The sequence below is a fragment of the Dermacentor variabilis genome, chromosome 5, assembly GCF_050947875.1.
Source record: "Dermacentor variabilis isolate Ectoservices chromosome 5, ASM5094787v1, whole genome shotgun sequence".
Lineage (NCBI taxonomy): Eukaryota > Metazoa > Arthropoda > Arachnida > Ixodida > Ixodidae > Dermacentor > Dermacentor variabilis.
The window spans coordinates 29,762,001-29,781,085 of record NC_134572.1 but is presented as its reverse complement, the minus strand read 5'-3'; the positions used below and the strand labels follow the sequence as shown (position 1 = coordinate 29,781,085).

The window sequence follows — 19,085 nt, the reverse complement described above, 5'->3', positions numbered from 1 at the left end:
TTTTACAGCGAAGCTGTTTATGCGGACCCAGTGACGTCGTTGTAGGACTTCGCTAAAAGAGGCCACGTGACCTAGCGGGAAAGGAAAAGAAGAGCTCAACAGGGGGAAACGGGTCGGAGTGACCCTTTTCCCCCTGTGAGAATGCTTTCTATACTCGAATCTTAGACGGTTTTCACACTGCATTTTCGGCGATCGATCCAGATCGGCATCGAATTTATCGACGATTGATTCCACCCTGCCGCGAAAGAAACATATGGTGTGCTGGTGGTTTGCGGCCAACTAACAGTGCCCAGCGAGTGAAACGCGATACTAGGAGCACGTGACAATCGACGCGGCTGCTGAAATTTCTTGCTGGCGCAAGAAGTGCCGGCAGCCACGTCAATATTCAAAACAATTCCAGCGCCCGCATCTCCAGTGGTGGGCCTTGCGCTAAATATACATAGCTTTGGATTAGTGGCTCCTCACATTCCATCCCAGCTACAACTATGGGAAGACCATGAGTAGTGTGTACTCCTGAGGAAGAAGCTGCCTATCTATCGCGCGCGTCAGCGAGAGTTGGGTCGTGAACGGTCTCGTCTTCGTAGGGCCGACCCCGAGCTGCGCGCCAGAGATATATGCCGAGCTTAAATGGCAGCGCTAGGAGGCCGATCCCGAAGTTCGCGCCCGAGACCCGGAAACACATCGGCAGCGCCAGAAGGTGAAAGAATGGTGAAACAAAAGATTTACAATATAGACTGCTTGCGAAGTTTAACTTACATGGTATAATACTCGCTGTAACTAACTTAGCGTCGCTGTTCGACCATCTTGACGGACTGGAAGGGGCGGTGATTTTTTTTATTGGCGACCCGTCGCGGAAGCTTCACGTGCACAATCGCGCGATCCTTTGGCGTGAAGCGAGGTAAGGACAGAACGCGCGGAGTGATACATTTTCGTCACCGAACTTCTTGCGTAGCTTCCATAGCATTGCCCCTGATGTCTGAAACGGAGTACAGCATAATTGGCGGTTTGTTTGAGGCCTGAGGCACACGGAAAGGAACGAATGGCAACGACCACGAAGCGCGCACATGCATGGGTCGATGCAGGGATAAAAGAAAATGAGGATCCACACTCTAAGAATTTTTACACCCTTCAGGGTGTTGCTCTGACTCGTGGCTAACTCTCCCACCTTCAGGGATATAATTTTTTTTTATTGCGTACGACAGCGAGCTCTAACTACACGTGTGATGAGAAAAAGTGAAGTCAAATGTTATGCAATAATTCCGACTACCTTGGGTGCAGAGAAATATCTGACAAGAGAATTTGACAGTGACAGCTTTGAAGGTATATGTAATGCACTTTCCCTGTTGTCTGTCGCAGCTTTTCCGCTGAAGTACATGCCTTAGCCGGAAAGGGCGACGGCTCAGAAAACCGTCAGCGCCGGTCAAATCTGCTAATTTTTGGTATTCCGGATGAGAATGGGGAGAGCTGGACGCCAGCTGAGTCGCATGTTGTCTCATTTTGTGCTGATAAGCTAGCCATTACGATTAACAGCAGTGATATTGAAAGGGCGCATAGACTAGGACGTTACCAGGTTGGAAAGAACCGTCCGATAATTGTAAAGTTTGCAAGATTTAAGGATAAAAGTTCAATTCTTTCTGCAACATCAAAGCTGAAGGATACACCCTTTGCAGTTCGCGATTACTCGGCACGTGTCAGAATAGCCCGCCAAAAACTTTTTGCACATGCGCAAGAGGCTCGGTCCACTTCCTTTAAAATTCGTTTTGACAGGCTAGCAATGAACAACAAATTGTTCATTTACGACTGTCTGACTGATACCGTTAGAGAACTAAAGTCGTAGCGTTCACCGCTAACTCGCTCGCTGTTATCCTGCCGCACTACATGGCCACATTCACACCAGCCTAAAGTCCCAGTATACGAGAGTATTTCATTCCTTCTGGGAAACGTACGAAGCTATCTTCCTAAAAAAGACCTAATAGAAGCCGTTATTGATGAGAGTTCTGCCGACATTGCAATACTTACAGTCATGGCTTACTACTGATATAGACACGCAAGAACTTTTGTCCAATGACGTGTTCAACGCCTTCAGAATTGAAAGGGTTGGTCGCAGGGGGTATGGTGTTCTCTTACTGATTAAATCTGATCTGTCTTCCTCCGCAATACCAATCAACAACGAACAAGAAATTCTTTTCGTTAAAGTGTCTTTTCGTTTTTCACAAATATTATTATCGCGTGCTACCGTGCGCCCGACTGCGATAGATTTTTTACGAAAGACTTACACAACTTGCTTTTGCATTTATTTGTTACATTTCCCAAAAGTAACTTCATCCTCTGCGGTGATTTGAACCTTCCTGACATTAACTGGGATAAAATGACAGCATCTTCTCAGCTATCTAAAGAATTTCTTGATCTTGTTCTAACATTTAACTTCACACAAATGGTGTCTACGCCGACTCGCGGTGCCAATATTCTTGATTTAGTTTTGGTTTCAAACCCCGATGCTGTTCAATCATTAACGTATATTGATGGCCTAAGTGATCACAAGGTGGTGTTATTTGACCTGACCTTCCAGGTACCAACCAATCAACCTTCAACAAAATATATCCGCAATTACAACAAAGCAGACTTCTCAAAAATAGATCAAGAATTAGATGCTTTTTTTGTGTGTTTTGAGCAGTCCGCTTCCTTGCGAAATGTAGAGAGCAATTGGCTACTTTATAAACAGAAGATATTATCTCTTGTTGAGAAATATGTGCCACTTGTCCGCATTCGGGGCGATGTCGATAAACCATGGTTCACCAACTCCCTTAGGAAGCTCGTAAACAAAAAGAAGCGCCTTTTTCGGGCAGCTAAACACTCGGACTGCGATTCCAAATGGGAAAAGTATTTCGAATGCCTCCGCCAATACAATAATTTGTTAAGGCAATCAAAAAGGAAATTTTTACATATCGAGTTTCTTAGTATCCTTCGTGAAAACCCACAGAAATTTTGGAAACTTCTACCCACAAACCGCAGTGCTTCTCACAATGTAACTTTGTCATATCCTGATGGATCACTTGTCTCTACTGATCATCGATCCGATGTCCTGAATTCTTATTTCTCTTCCGTTTTCACTCAAGAACCGGCCTTAGCTAACAGTACCCTTCCTGACTGCACCTTTTCCTGCATGCGTTCAATTGACGTCACATCAGAGGGCATTTTGGCCCTGATCGCTAATATCAAGGTCTCCAGTGCTCCCGGCCCGGATAACATTCCCGCTAAAGTTGTCAAAAGCGGTGCTTACTAGTAAAATTCGACAAATCACCTTTACGCAGTCCATAACCACCAGTACCATTCCTAACGACTGGAAGTTAAGCAAGGCGTGAAGCAAAGCAAAGCAAGAAGTGGCGACAGAACTGATCCATCGAATTATCGCCCGATATCACTCACCTGTATTGCCTGCAAACTTCTTGAACACATAATCTATTCTCATGTCGCCTTTCATCTTGAAGCTAACACTTTCCTTTTCTGTAACCAGCATGGCGTCCGACCAGGTCACTCATGTGAAACTCAACTTTGTGAATTCACTACTGATCTCCCTTTAAACCTTGATTCTCTCTTCCAAACTGACATAATTTATCTAGATTTTTCAAAAGCCTTTGACCGTGTACCTCACGAACGACTACTGATCAAAGTGAACAGCTTGTGTCTCCATCCTTTAATCACGTCCTGGATCCGGTGCTTCCTAATTGGCCGATCTCAGTTTACAGTGATTGAACAGCGTCCCTCTACAGTCACCGAAGTATTATCTGGAGTACCGCAAGGTTCAGTCCTTGGACCCCTTTTGCTTTTAATTTTCATTAATGGATCTCCCCTTTGGTATTTCGTCATCCATCCGGCTCTTTGTCGATGACTGCGTGCTGTACCGCCGTATAAACTCGTACAACGATCAGTTGCTTTTACAGCGTGACCTCACTACAATTGAAAAGTGGTGCACAGAGTGGCTCATGCAGCTAAACGTCAAAAATTGTAAGTTCATGTGCATATCGCGGAAACACTCTCTCATGTGATACTCTTACTCTTCTCATTTCCTTCCTATTGGGCTGGTTCAATCATACAGGTACCTTGGTATCAGCTTCACTAGCAAGCTTACATGGTCAGAACATATCCAAACTCTCGTTACTGCCACTAATCGATCCCTGGGATTCATAAGACGGTCACTGTCGTCATCACCCCCTGTGATCCGTCAACTAGCATATGAAACATTTATCCGTACTAAACTGGAATTCGCGTCGGCAATATGGAATCCTCATCAAGCGTACCTTGTTGACCTACTGGAAGCCGTCCAAAATCGCGCAGCCCGGTTTATTACATCCCAGTATGACTATCGGCTAAGTGTTGCAAACATCAAATCATCCCTCAACATCCAATTATTAGCACATCGTCGAAAAATCTCACGCTTATGCCTCTTTCAAAAGCTCTATTACGATTTCCCGCATTTACGCGACACACTTCTTTTGCCACCCAACCGTACTTCATGCCGTCTCTCAAACTACGTCAGTGTTCAACGTCTTCACGACTCTATTAAATCCTTCAGCAGCTCTTTCTGACCGGCAGCTATTGCAGAATGGAATAGTTTACCGGACCGCGTAGTAATCGAACGTAACCCTACCAAGTTTCCAAACATACTAACGAACTTTCTGAGTATTGATGCTTAATGGATTTGACTTATTTTTACATCACACATTTTTAGTGCATTGGTTATTACCTTTTGCGTTTGACATTGATTTGATTACACCTTCTTTACCCCTTATGAATGCTATTTTTATTGTTTATTACTTCAGTCATGACTGTTTGTACCTTTCCTTTTCTTATGTATGCTCCCCCTTATGCCCCTTATGCTCCCCCAATGCCGGACAGGCCGCCATTGGAATATGAACCTGGCAACGTTTAACGCTAGAACGTTATCTAGTGAGGCGAGTCTAGCAGTGCTATTGGAGGAATTAGAGGTCAGTAAATGGGATATAATAGGGCTCAGTGAAGTTAGGAGGCCAAAAGAGGCATATACAGTGCTAAAAAGCGGGCACGTCCTGTGCTACCGGGGCTTAGCGGAGAGAAGAGAACTAGGCGTCGGATTCCTGATTAATAAGAATATAGCTGGTAACATACAAGAATTCTATAGCATTAACGAGAGAGTGGCAGGTCTTGTTGTGAAACTTAATAAGAGGTACAAAATGAAGATAGTACAGGTCTACGCCCCTACATCCAGTCATGATGACCAGGAAGCCGAAAGCTATGAAGACGTGGAATCGGCGATGGGTAGAGTGAAAACTAAATACACTATACTAATGGGCGACTTTAATGCCAAGGTAGGCAAGAAGCAGGCTGGAGACAAGGCAGTGGGGGAATATGGCATAGGCACTAGGAATATCAGGGGAGAGTTATTAGTAGAGTTTGCGGAACAGAATAATATGAGGATAATGAATACCTTCCTCCGCAAGCGGGATAGCCGGAAGTGGACGTGGAGGAGCCCGAACGGCGAGACTAGAAATGAAATAGACTTCATACTCTGCGCTAACCCTGGCATCATACAAGATGTGGACGTGCTCGGCAAGGTGCGCTGCAGTGACCACAGGATGGTAAGAACTCGAATTAGCCTAGACCTGAGAAGGGAACGGAAGAAACTGATACATAAGAAGCCGATCAATGAGTTAGCGGTAAGAGGGAAAATAGAGGAATTCCAGATCAAGCTACAGAACAGGTATTCGGCTTTAACTCAGGAAGAGGACCTTAGTGTTGAAGCAATGAATGACAATCTTGTGGGCATCATTAAGGAGTGTGCAATGGAAGTCGGTGGTAACTCCGTTAGGCAGGATACCAGCAAACTATCGCAGGAGACGAAAGATCTGATCAAGAAACGCCAATGTATGAAAGCCTCTAACCCTACAGCTAGAATAGAACTGGCAGAACTTTCGAAGTTAATCAACAAGCGTAAGACAGCAGACATAAGGAAGTATAATATGGATAGAATTGAACATGCTCTCAGGAACGGAGGAAGCCTAAAAACAGTCAAGAAGAAACTAGGAATTGGCAAGAATCAGATGTATGCGTTAAGAGACAAAACCGGCAATATCATTACTAATATGGATGAGATAGTTCAAGTGGCTGAGGAGTTCTATAGAGATCTATACAGTACCAGTGGCACCCACGACGATAATGGAAGAGAAAATAGTCTAGAGGAACTCGAAATCCCACAGGTAACGCCGGAAGAAGTAAAGAAAGCCTTGGGAGATATACAAAGGGGGAAGGCAGCTGGGGAGGATCAGGTAACAGCAGATTTGTTGAAGGATGGTGGGCAGATTGTTCTAGATAAACTGGCCATCCTGTATACGCAATGCCTCATGACGTCGAGCGTACCGCAATCTTGGAAAAACGCTAACATAATCCTAATCCATAAGAAAGGGGATGCCAAAGACTTGAAAAATTATAGACCGATCAGCTTACTGTCCGTTGCCTACAAACTATTTACTAAGGTAATCGCAAATAGAATCAGGAACACCTTAGACTTCTGCCAAGCCAAGGACCAGGCAGGATTCCGTAAAGGCTACTCAACAATAGATCATATTCACACTATCAATCAGGTGATAGAGAAATGTGCGGAATATAACCAACCCTTATATATAGCTTTCATTGATTACGAGAAAGCATTTGATTGTGTCGAAACCTCAGCAGTCATGGAGGCATTACGGAATCAGGGTGTAGACGAGCCGTATGTAAAGATACTGAAAGATATCTATAGCGGCTCCACAGCCACCATAGTCCTCCATAAAGAAAGCAACAAAATCCCAATAAAGAAAGGCGTCAGGCAGGGAGATACGATTTCTCCAATGCTATTCACAGCATGTTTACAGGAGGTATTCAGAGACCTGGATTGGGAAGAAATGGGGATAAAAGTTAATGGAGAATACCTTAGTAACCTGCGATTCGCTGATGATATTGCCTTACTTAGTAACTCAGGGGACCAACTGCAATGCATGCTCACTGACCTGGAGAGGCAAAGCAGAAGAGTGGGTCTAAAAATTAATCTGCAGAAAACTAAAGTAATGTTTAACAGTCTCGGAAGAGAACAGCAATTTACAATAGGCAACCAGGCACTGGAAGTCGTAAGGGAATACATCTACTTAGGGCAGGTAGTGACTGCGGATCCGGATCATGAGACAGAAATAATCAGAAGAATAAGAATGGGGTGGGCTGCGTTTGGCAGGCATTCTCAGATCATGAACAGCAGGTTGCCATTATCCCTCAAGAGAAAAGTGTATAATAGCTGTGTCTTACCAGTACTCACCTACGGGGCAGAAACATGGAGGCTTACGAAAAGGGTTCTACTCAAATTGAGGACGACGCAACGAGCTATGGAAAGAAGAATGATAGGTGTAACGTTAAGGGATAAGAAAAGAGCAGATTGGGTGAGGGAACAAACGCGAGTTAATGACATCTTAGTTGAAATCAAGAAAAAGAAATGGGCATGGGCAGGACATGTAATGAGGAGGGAAGATAACCGATGGTCATTAAGGGTTACGGACTGGATTCCAAGGGAAGGGAAGCGTAGCAGGGGGCGGCAGAAAGTTAGGTGGGCGGATGAGATTAAGAAGTTTGCAGGGACGGCATGGCCACAATTAGTACATGACCGGAGCTGTTGGAGAAATATGGGAGAGGCCTTTGCCCTGCAGTGGGCGTAACCAGGCTGATGATGATGATGATGTAATACCCCAACAGGGGCCTTTAAAGGTCAATAAATGACGACGACGACGACGACGACGACGATGATGATGATGATGATCACCATTTTTACTTGCCACAAAATTTCGGCAAACAAAAAATTTCATTGGGGCTCACCAACGAGTCGACCTTGCTCCTTAAATTTGAGGATGCTACCCCTATAACAAGCAAACACCCTTTATACACCCATAAAGGCGCAATACATTTTAGAGTACACGGAAGCGGGGCGAACTTGGAGAAGAAACTGTTGCAAAACGAGACAAGCCGAGATGCAGAGTGTGCAGGTGCAGTTCATTGAGCAGAGAACAGCCTGACACGCTATTGTTAACCAGGGATATGCGATAGAGAGTGCGCACATGGATAAATAGTGGCAGCATGGTACGTAAAATGAAGTGCGCGGGGCGTTTAGATGAAATGTGTGCGCAGGGGTCGAAATTGAAGCCCAAGAGTCCGCACTGGAAATTTGTTTATTAGGCATTGCATACGCTTCCCAGCACTACCGGTATCAGCATTGAGAGCCTACATTCGAAAATTGATTGGTGCACTAGAGAGGTTCGTAAGAGCTACTGCCAGCCTCTCACAGCATGGGAGCCTGGCCTCACAGTTCATTAGCCCAGAAAGCAGTTCGAGCGCTTTTTCGCTACCTGAGGGCAACAGACTTGAGTGCCCGACTATAGACATCCTACACCTAAGTTCTCTCTTTTTCACTCCCCATTCCCCTCCCCACGTGTAGGGTAGCAAACTGGACTCAGTCTGGTTAACCTCCCTGCCTTTCCGTCTTCCCTTCTCTCTCTCTCTCTCTCTCTCTCTCTCACACACACACACACACAACAGTAAGCAAGTCAATAGTGAACGCGACTGCTCACTTCTCACGCAAGAACCATTTTGCGAATTGGACTCCTGATGTCTTAGTCAGACGGCGAAACAGCCATTTTTGCCACAGAAGGTCCACATGGTTGGGTTTACCACCAAAATTACAAACGCCCTTTGAAAACTGCGTTGGCGGCCGCTAGAGCCGCGCATTAAATAATGTCGATTTGTTGAATAGGACAAATTAGTCGCTTCTATAGGGATCGCAATGTCTGTAAATACTAATGTCAGTTTTATGCTGACGAAGAGAACAAAAAATCTACAGTAGCATAAAAATTAGTTTTGTGCGAAACAACGAGAAAAACCAAACAAAACAAGAGAAAACATTTTTCCCCCTCTATTTCTCGGTGACAAAAGAAAATAGAGATATTTGACATGTTTTGCTCTGACTTCTGTAGTAAATTATTGCGTGCACATCGTCTAAATATAAAAAGAGCAAGGCAAAAATTTCAGCGCTATTACGTTGTAAAAATCACTCACTCCTTCAAAAGAAAATATCGAATGGGTTCACGCCAGATTATTTATAAAAGACGAAATTTCAAATTATAGTAACACCAAAACCAGGGACGAGAACCAGAAAGCGTACTAAACACCCAGGGATTTCTGGTATGAGCCAGTATTCTGGCAATGAAAACCGTTAATAATTGGTTACGTGTTGGTTTCGAACTGACTTACTGGTCGAGGAAGACTGGGGGCATACTGGTTTTGGGAGGCACCTAGTTGTTTTGAAAAGTAGTAAACTAGTAAGGGGTAGAATTTACTTGTTTTGGCATGTAAACAACCAACTAGTAAGCGCGCAGCGCGTACTGGCTTTTGAAACACTATTATTTGCTTCTAATTATATTCACTTACTGAAGCTGGCTACTGGCTTACAGGCTAAAACCAGTAAGCGTTTGCTGTTTAAAGGTTATACAGTAGCGAGTAACCAGAAAGAATACAGAAAACTGCACTTATCTTCGCGATCAGTATAGGTTGCGGTGAAATTAGCGTTTATGACAATGCAACATTTTAGGTATCTTCAGAGCACATGACAAGCGGAGAAATACTCTCGTTTGGCCACCGTATAAGTGCTTTTAATAATATTCCTCGCATTAAAGAAACAAACTTCTATTAACTGATGAAAGCAGATGCTTTATTTGAGGCAGACAACATCTCGGAAAATTAGGAATAAAAAATATCTAACAGTGATCTTACTGTTTCGTATCTTTGCAATAAAAGTAGGTACCGCAAGTCTGAAATTTGTACTTGGAATGCCTAAAACACGAAAATAAGATATACTTGTTTCAAGCTTACGCGAAAATTTTACATTGATATAAGTGTATTGCAAAAGTTGCGAAAGTTCAAAGGATTTAAGGACTTGGTATGATACTTCGACGTTGTTTACTTTCAATGCTATAAGTGATGTTGTTCATAGTATTGTGATATCAATTTTCATTCTTGAAGAAGAAAGCCAACGACTTGATGCTTGAAATCTTTAACATCTTATTTTCCTGGCACTTTTAAACAACTACATAGACCCGAGTAAACTATCAGCTTCCAGTAGTCGACAGAATCAAACAACTCTTTTTAGTTGCAACATATTTGATCAGTGAAGGCCGAACAATGCCATTTATATTTTATGACGTGCATTTTACAAAGAAAGCTAAGAACTGCAATTTGGAGACATCACAATGGTGCATTTTCTTAGACCCGCTTAGTTTGCTCTGGGGCGCTATAACGTAAAGCTATCCCAAACTTTTTTATTACAATTCTGCAACAACCCTTCAACGATTGGTAAAAAAAAAAAATTTGGGCCACCCCACTTCGCCCGTCTGTCACGCGACGTCGCGAAAAGCGTAAGAACGCCTCACCTGATATGCTGTCTGCACACTGATTATGCATGATTAGACCGAACAAAACAAAAATAATTCTTTCTGGTTCGACGCCTTTTTTTTGCCTTTCACCTTTGGTATTGCTCAAACGTTTTCGGGCTGCACCCACTTCGCCTGTCTGCATGTCACGCGACGTCACAAAACCGCGACAACTCACCGCGTCAAAGTGACGTGTACGCATTAAAAACGCATTAGTATGACGAACAAAAGTGAATTTTTTTCTGAATAACCGGAGACTGCCCCGTTCTGAAAGCAATAAAAGATGGCTGACCGCTGATAGCTCTGGTACCGGCTACTCGGAGCTGTTGGGGAGCATGGATTTACCTGCGAGTAATAAAATGGTTTGCGCGGCTGTATAACGCTATCGATCCGTTCGGGCACGTGTACGACATCGCTCTGCCAACTTTTGTTTTGCTGAGGACCCATTCTGGCAGCAATTTAGCCATTCCGTTGCACGCCACCGTGATTTTGCACCAGCCACCGCAAGCTAAGAAAGGGGAAGCGGACCAATCAAATACGCCGGCACAATGCTCCGGTTATCTACTTTCACTCTGCCTTGCCCGGCCCTCTCGAAACCCTCACCCCTTGAGCGTGCTCCTCACCTCTTTTCAGTCAATTCTATAAGAAAAGCTGCACAATGTAGGCAATGCTATTTGCTCTGAAAGCAAAAACAGTGACCTCCTATAAAAGAGGAGCGCGTTTGATTGGGTTTTTCAAGCAACGCTTCAAGCTACCCCCCGATACTTGTGTCAGCGTTTACGTAAATTTGACGGGAGGAGATTGGAATAAAAACACAATGGAATTGTTTTACTTATAGGGCTCCTGGTTTCCGTGTTCAGCTTCAATCTCTTGCCGATATAACTTTTGTTTCATATTACAAAGTATGCGTAATCGATCAGAACGTCTCACGTTCAACCTTTCCTAGATTACCTTGGCAACTTCTCAAACACAGTGACAATATCATTTTTTGTCATACAGCAAAGTAAGCTGTACATATATACTTTAGCGGGATACCTAGAAGGAACTGGTTATAGAGCAGTCATCCTAGGCGGCAAATAGTCAAACAATTTTTTTTGAAATTTACATACTATTAAGTGTCGCATTGCGAAGTTTGTGCATAAAGTGTAGCTTTTTTTATGTAGTACGCATCTGGAATAATGTATAAAACCACTAAAAGAGTCGCATTTCTAACGTTTCCGCTCAAACAGCTATTTTTTTATAGCTGCTGAACCAGGCCTCCCCACCCCTCCTCCACACCAGTTCCCAAAAACTTCCAAGTAAGTTACTGTATATCCCAGAAGAACCTGTCTGCATCACATACCACGAGCAACATCTGCAGCAGGAATTATGCAAAATATGCAAGGAAAATACTCGACCACGTCACTGCACGCCCTTTTGGTCGATCTTTCATTTTTATGATTACCCTTTCGTGTTTACTTCTTCAGGCTCTTGGGATAGTTTTCCTACCCAAGAGCCTCAGTTCGCCGCATTAATGCATTATCTCTCGAAGATTTCCTGGTAGTGATCCACGATACACCCCCCATATCCGTAGAAAGCTTGTCGTGAATGTGATGAACGCTAAACAAACACGAATGTCGGGCCATCGCGATGGCGTGGGAGGAAGTAAAGCAGAAAGATGATGCACTATGGTATTTCCTAAGCATCAGTAGGAGGGTGAAGGAAAATGAGCAAACGTTAGACAGAAAACCTGCGCTACAAGCGTCATATAAGCCTGATTGCACCTCTTTGATCTCAGCCGGTTGGTGCTAATTGCGACGCCATAAATGCATCGAAATAGGCACTCAGCTGGTAGTCTGGTGGATAGCCATGTCTGATAGTGACTGCAAGAAGGCTGACACTCGCGTGTTAGATGTCGTGGTTGCCACGGGAGAGCTAAAAACAAAAACACAAGTATACAAGCAGAACGTTACTATTTTTTTTCTGAACTTCTCGAGTTGAGTGTATAAAAGTAGCCGAAAGCTGCAGAACAAGAAAGGTACTTGAACGGAAACTAAGGACTGCGCAGTAAGCGATGTAACGAAAAATGGCGGTTGTAACATAAAATAACGGCAGTAGGGGTGTGCGAATATCTGATACATCCGAATAACTAATAGAAGAGTGTACCATTAAATTCGGTTTTCGAATGGAATAGTCAATATTCGTAAATACGAATATTTTTGGAACACTGTTCGAATGTTTCAAAATGTCAAATGTGCCCGAATAAACATAAAAATTGGAGGAAAAGTACGTAAAATTTCACCCCGCGGGCGTACTATATATATAGACCTAAAACATGAGAGCTTGCGCAGAGGAGCATGCTACGTCACTTAGATAGCCATACTTCAAAGGCTTAAATGAACGATTCGCACTCTCTGAAGAACCCTTTGCATGCGAAGAAACTACTTATTTGCCACTAATGCTCCATTAGGCTGTTAATAAACGACGCTTCATACGTATTATGCAAAGACAAAAACTTGAAAGATTAACAATACTAGGATGTGATCACGATTTCATATTAATTGAGTTAACGGCTATTCATTATTCGAAATCTATTAGAAAAGTATCGATATTCGATTCGATTTGATTCGCTTCTGGCAATATTCGTTTCGTATTCGATCCGGTCTCCAACATCACTATTCGCCTCCAGACGGGACTATAAAGAACAAATGCGATAGGCGATGCTCTACTTCAGAAAAAAAAGGCCGTTGGTTACTTTATGTAACATTTATGTAACAGGCCCCCAAGTAACCTACACTAGAGTCATAGAATGGGCGCGAAAGGAAAGAAAACTGCGGCGTCTCGAGGTAGCGTTTAGGCCAGGAATCTTCCCGGCACATTGATGAGTACGTCCAATAGTAGGAGTGAAGGAAAAAGGGCTTATTTTACATTATTAAGACTGGCTCTAAATATGGAGGCTCACTCTATGAAAGAGCATATTAAATGTCTGAGTTCACATCAGGACCCGTCAGCACACCCCTCCTGCGCCAAACGTCTCCGCTTTAATCCCGTCAACTTCCCTAGGAGACTAAACTAGGGAATCTGGTTACTATATCTCGGCCAATCACAATCGTCGAAACGATCGCAATATCCCTCTCAGGATGTCGCACTGTTCCGCCTTCTATGTTGCACCTTCGCCCCCGCATTTGGAGCTAGCGCGTACTAATATGGGAATTTGAAATCGACGCTGTTTTCCTCGGTAGCCTTCGCCGTTGGCCCCTTTCATCAATTAGTTCAGCTTTTTAGGGTCAAGTTCAGGTAGAGCGATCTTAGCAGTAGTTGTCATCTCGAAGTGAGCTTTGTTTGCGCGTCACCGCGGCGTCGTCTGGGCGCGCACTGATGAGAGGAATGCCTCACGGAAAACGTCTGAGGAATGCTCATCGCCGTGTTGAGACGTAACAAAACGCATTCGACGGCTAGAGCTAACTGCATGGAATGATGAGATAGATACTTTTTCAGGCATATAGTGGGAATCACTGTGCAGCGGAAATGAAACGGCAGTCATGACTCCAAACTGAATTAAAGAGAATGACCTTCAGAGAATGATTTACCGGGTGCTTTATAGGCTAGAAAGTTTTAAAATATCGCCTTGTGGCAGGTAGCATAACCTTAATTGTTGAACTGCATACTCGAAGAGGCGCACATTACCTGCATAATCGAGATCACAATAAATTAAAAAAATGAATGCTACAGAAATGTTGTGAATTGTCTACTAATAATGCGTAAGCATTCTTTGGCTCGCATGTTACTTCGATTTTACCTACTTGCTTTTCCTAGCTTATGCATGTATACCCATCGCTTTCCCGCTGACAATGAATGCCTACGCATTAGTAGACGATTCTCAGAATTCCTGTAGCATTTCTGTTGCTAATCTTGTCTATCCTGCTTAGACCATTTAATAACATTCCGAGCCCTATTACATTCCATACAATCATGGGATTACAATCTGCTTTCATTGCTGCGTCCTGCACAATTTGTTTTTGGGAATCAGACAACCTACATTTCTTTTCTGGAGGCTCGGCGACTGCTTTTCCTTCGCTTTGAATGTCTCTCGGTTTCTGTGTTGCCACAGCTGCTGGTTCTTGATCTCCGTCAACTTCTTTTTTCTTTTTCTTTGCTGATTCGAGTACGCAGTATTTCCTTTTAGAGTGCAGTTCTTAGGCACCCATTCCTGCGGCGAGCGTCAGCGTCCCTCGTAACCGAGCGAACGCGGAGCGCAGTGAGGAGTGAAAGACAGCGATAGCGAAGAGAGTGAGAGGAGGAAAGCGGAGAAGTGCGCAACAGAACAATGAGGCGGAAAGCGGAGGAGGAGGGTATGGCGAAAACGTGAGAAGAAAAGCGTAGTGGCGCACAAGATGGGCTCTGCGGTAACGATGGCTGCGAGATGACGCCAGAGTAGCGCGCGTCGGCTGTTAATCAATGGCATAACGTGTACCATATATGGAAACGAAGCGCTGCATGAGGGGAGGTCTGTCTGTGGCGGCTGCTGCGAATCGCCCCCACGCGTCACCCACGCGATGGCTCTCGCGGTCTCCCAATTACCGAAGCAGTCACGCCAGACTTCACTCCGTTTGCAGCGTGCCGCACGAGACAGACTGTCTGCGAAAGCCAATATATCGAGAAATGAAAACATGTAAAGAGTTGCGCTCAAATTTCGCATTAGGGGGTATCGTAATCGTCGGTTTATTTATTATTTTACTTCTTTTTAATGTTGCGACGTGAGCGTGTTGACGTCACCAAATTTTTAGGGCTACCAATAATCTGCTATTACAATGTTGTCACCTCTCCCAATAAACTATTTGATCATTTTTGTTTAATATCGACATGTCTGCACAGCGCAAAAGACGATGATAGAAGAATGAACGCAACACAGGCGCTGACTTCAACTAAGCTTCATTTGCGAAACCGCCAGAACTATATACTTTAGACATGATTAAAAAGTGACAAAAACATTTGTATGATGTCACATATCTCTAGAACCCCTATCATATCACAGCCAGATACTTGATTTCGTTTTTAGTGAGGGCAACAAAAGGCATGGTGATGCAAAAGTCATCCAGTCGCTGTTCCTTGCCAGCCTCTATGATTTCCCGAGTAAGCTGTTCTCGGTGTTTGGAGATTATGAGGCTGACAAGATACAGAACCTGGGGTACCTTTGCATCAGCATGCCATCAATTTCCCTGACCAAACACGAAATCAAGCATCTGGTTGTGATGCGATAGGGGTTCATGAGATGTGTGACATCATACAAACGTTTTTAACAATTTTGCTCATGCCTAAAGTATGTAGTTCTTGCAGTTTCGCAAATAAAGCTTAGTTGAAGTCAGCGCCTCTGTTGTGTCCTATCTTCTGTCCTCGTCTTTTGCGCTGTGCAGACATGTCGATATTGAATCACCAACTCGTCCAAGCTTTCACTTTATTCAATCATTATTTTACACTCCGAAATTTCAAAGCAGGCTTCTTGGCACGCACACCAGTATTGCTAGAACGCAAAGTATCAAGGGGCATGACGAGCACGGTTATCTCTATTCGCTTTAATTTTTTTTTTCATTTTACATTCCTTCTTTATCGATAACAAAACTAGAAATCATCTACGTTTAGACTAGTACAATGATTAAATCTCTTAACTTTGGCAATGATGCGTTTACATTGCAGATAAACGGTGTGACATTTTCACATTACGGACAGATTTTGCTGGGGTACTCGCTAAAGAATTCTTATGTATTAAAATTACGAATGAAGTTCTTAAGTAATTACTCTACGTCACCTAATGCAATATTACGAATTGTAGGTGGTGAGCTTGCAAGGCATATCCACCTTTTTTTTCCGAGGATGGCATCGGTTTCGAGATATGCGCCTTAGCACTTCGCGCCATACACTGTTGCTCCACTTAACTGTTTAACAAAACGACGTTTTTTGCATTGAAGCGCGAAAACAACTTGAACGCGCATGTACTTCGTCGCACACTTTGAGAATGACTACCGCGCAACTGGTGTCGTCCTGACAATTCGTTCCAGGTTTACGCGCCTTTCCAACTCACCTGCTACAATTCATCAACCGCATATATGTCGTAACATAATCAGTCAAAATGCATTAGATTATTTTGTAATGAGTCGATTATGCATTTCAATTTATCATTCCGCCTATTTGAGCAATCCACCACATGTACTATAATTACGATGTCTGCAACAGGCATCGTAATTCACTGCGGCGGCGAGGAGTCCATCGAACACGTGCTCTGCCACTGTCCTCAATACAGCGCGCACCGGCTGTCACTAGCGACCACGTTGGCACGCCTTGACGACAGGCCACTTTCAGAACAGTCAGTTTTGGAATGCCGACGTGAACTGTCGTCGCAGCAAAAGTCGGTCAAGGCTTTGTTGACTTTTCTACGTGACAGTGGCCTATTAGAAAGACTATAAGGACCCCATTTCATCCCTTTTCTTATTTTTTTCTCACGCTTTTATTTTTGTCACGCTCTTCTTTCCGTCTTTACTTCCCCTTTCCCTTCCCCTAGTGCAGGGTAGCAAACCGGAGGTTTTAAGTCTGGTTAACCTCCCTGCCTTTCTCTCATTTGCATCTCTCTCTCTCTCTGCAACAGGCAATTAAAAGAAAAAGAAATTATGCCTTCTATGTAACAAAACAAAAAAGAAATAGACCTGGTATACGGCCTACGACGGACACCAGAGATAAACACCTGGGCAAATAAAGATGACTAGGGAAGCGAGTCTATAACAGATATTGCTGGAATCGCTAAGCCTTTGACTGTCGAGAAATTCCTCCGTAGTCAGATTTACTTACAATGAATCTCAAGCCATACTAGCATAGCTGTCACAGAAGATAAACTGGCTGCTGCGGCACATACTTTAGCCGTGCTGACTCCTGTTGTAGTCTCGAAAACGGATTCGAAGCGTTTCCTTTGAGACCTGCGATACAATTGTGACGGCCGACGTGGTTTGATGAACGTGAGATTCGTCTCTATTGTACAGCACTGAATATTTGCCTTGCTTGTCTGTAAACCTAAAACTTGATCGCGCAGTTGACCAGCTCTAACGCAAACGCAGTTTACACACCCTTACTTCCTGCAAGGAAAAGTATATTTGACTGCACGCAATGTCGAAAAATGGAAGCTTCCGCAGAGCAATATCTCGCTGAATGCGCCCAAGACTATAGCAGTGAGAGATCCTTCAAAGAAGCCTCAGTGCTTTACTAGACAGCAAGTTTTTTCTCTAGGCAAAGGAATGCTTGAACACTGGTCGCGCCCTAGGAAACAGTGATTGACTTTCGAAAGCTCTACCGGATTTTCTCGTGGACAGGCGACTTTATCAATTCTGTGTGAACTGTGATATCTGTGTTCCTATGGCTTGTTTATGTGTGTTCTTGTACATTTATTGCCGTTTTCTTTCTTTCTATTTTTTTCTTGATCCATGGATTTGTTTTGATATGGTTTTCTTTCTCCCTAGTGCTTTATATTTTTTTTCAATTTTCGACTAAGCTTTGCGACAGCCAACCCTTTCAGCTGCCAACATGTTCAGTTTTTTATAGCTAATAAAAATGGGACTGTGCGTTTCCTTTTTAAATGCAAAAAAAATCATTTTGGTACCCTGAGGCATTTCGCGTGTGTTTTCAATAAGAAAATCTAATTTGATCCGGTGATACAGGTTCCTTCTGCAGCTTTCATCTCATAAATTCTTTTTCGCGCCTCTTGTTTGATGTATTACAAAGCCAAGCTGCGCTGCTTGAGTGAAACAGGCTTGCTGTATGCCACAATTGTCTTGGCTTTTTACAGAAGGACGCGTTTCTTGACACAGGAGCAGACGAAGCCAATATCTCCATCCAGGACAGAAGAAACCTCCGACAATCTGACATAAAGGATCCGCAGCCACCATTACACAATGTACACAATGTGCATCTGGTCACCTGCGGATGTAGAGTAGAATGGAATAAACACATGATTTCTTCAAACAGCGTCACGGTTATTAGATGTCCTTACTTTGAAGCATGGCTCAACCTCCAACCAGCATTTCTTATGGTAGCCAAATGAGAAACTGGCCCTCCTCCGAATTCTCGTCGTAAAAGAAAAAAAAATAAAAAAATGGTGAAGTGTCATTGAACAAGTCGCTACAAAAATCTAGAGAGTGCCGAATGAATCTCTGGAAATCTGAAAGACGCCAGTAAAAACAAGACCCACTCTTCCTTCGGGACCTACTCTAGGGTCTGTTGGGTTGTTGGATTGATATTGCAGTGGACGCCACCAGTATAAATATTTAATTCTGGTAGCATTTGGAGATGCATTATTCTGCTGAATCCTGTAGGTGTAATGAAGTTTTGGGCGTAAGACTACACTGCCACCTGGTGCTTATTGGAGTTAAGACACAACTCCCTCTTCTAAATTTTGACTTGAAACAGTAACTGAGCTGTCGACTCAGTTGCTGTGTTTGGACCACGTAGTTAGAGTTTATGTTGTTGCAAATAAAAAGAACATGGCAGTTCCGCCCAAATGGGGAAAAAATGGCTGCGACAGCAAGGTTAAGCGTTGCGCTTGAACTTCTCGGACTGTGTTCTAACTATACGCGGGTCCGTCTAACGTGG

The 19,085-nt window shown here is 43.6% G+C and overlaps 1 protein-coding gene across 2 annotated transcripts in view; it reads left to right on the top strand.

The window, feature by feature from the left end:
- Window positions 1-18,461, top strand: part of SIFa (neuropeptide SIFamide) — a 28,705-nt gene extending 10,244 nt beyond the window's left edge. The window contains exon 4 of one of the 2 annotated variants that reach the window (XM_075691274.1): window positions 18,305-18,461. The gene's annotated coding sequence lies outside the window, so the exon portion shown is untranslated. Of the gene's footprint in view, window positions 1-18,282 lie in introns of both variants that reach the window. The other variant, XM_075691273.1, reaches the window with a different exon arrangement.
- Window positions 18,462-19,085: the final 624 nt, after the last annotated feature.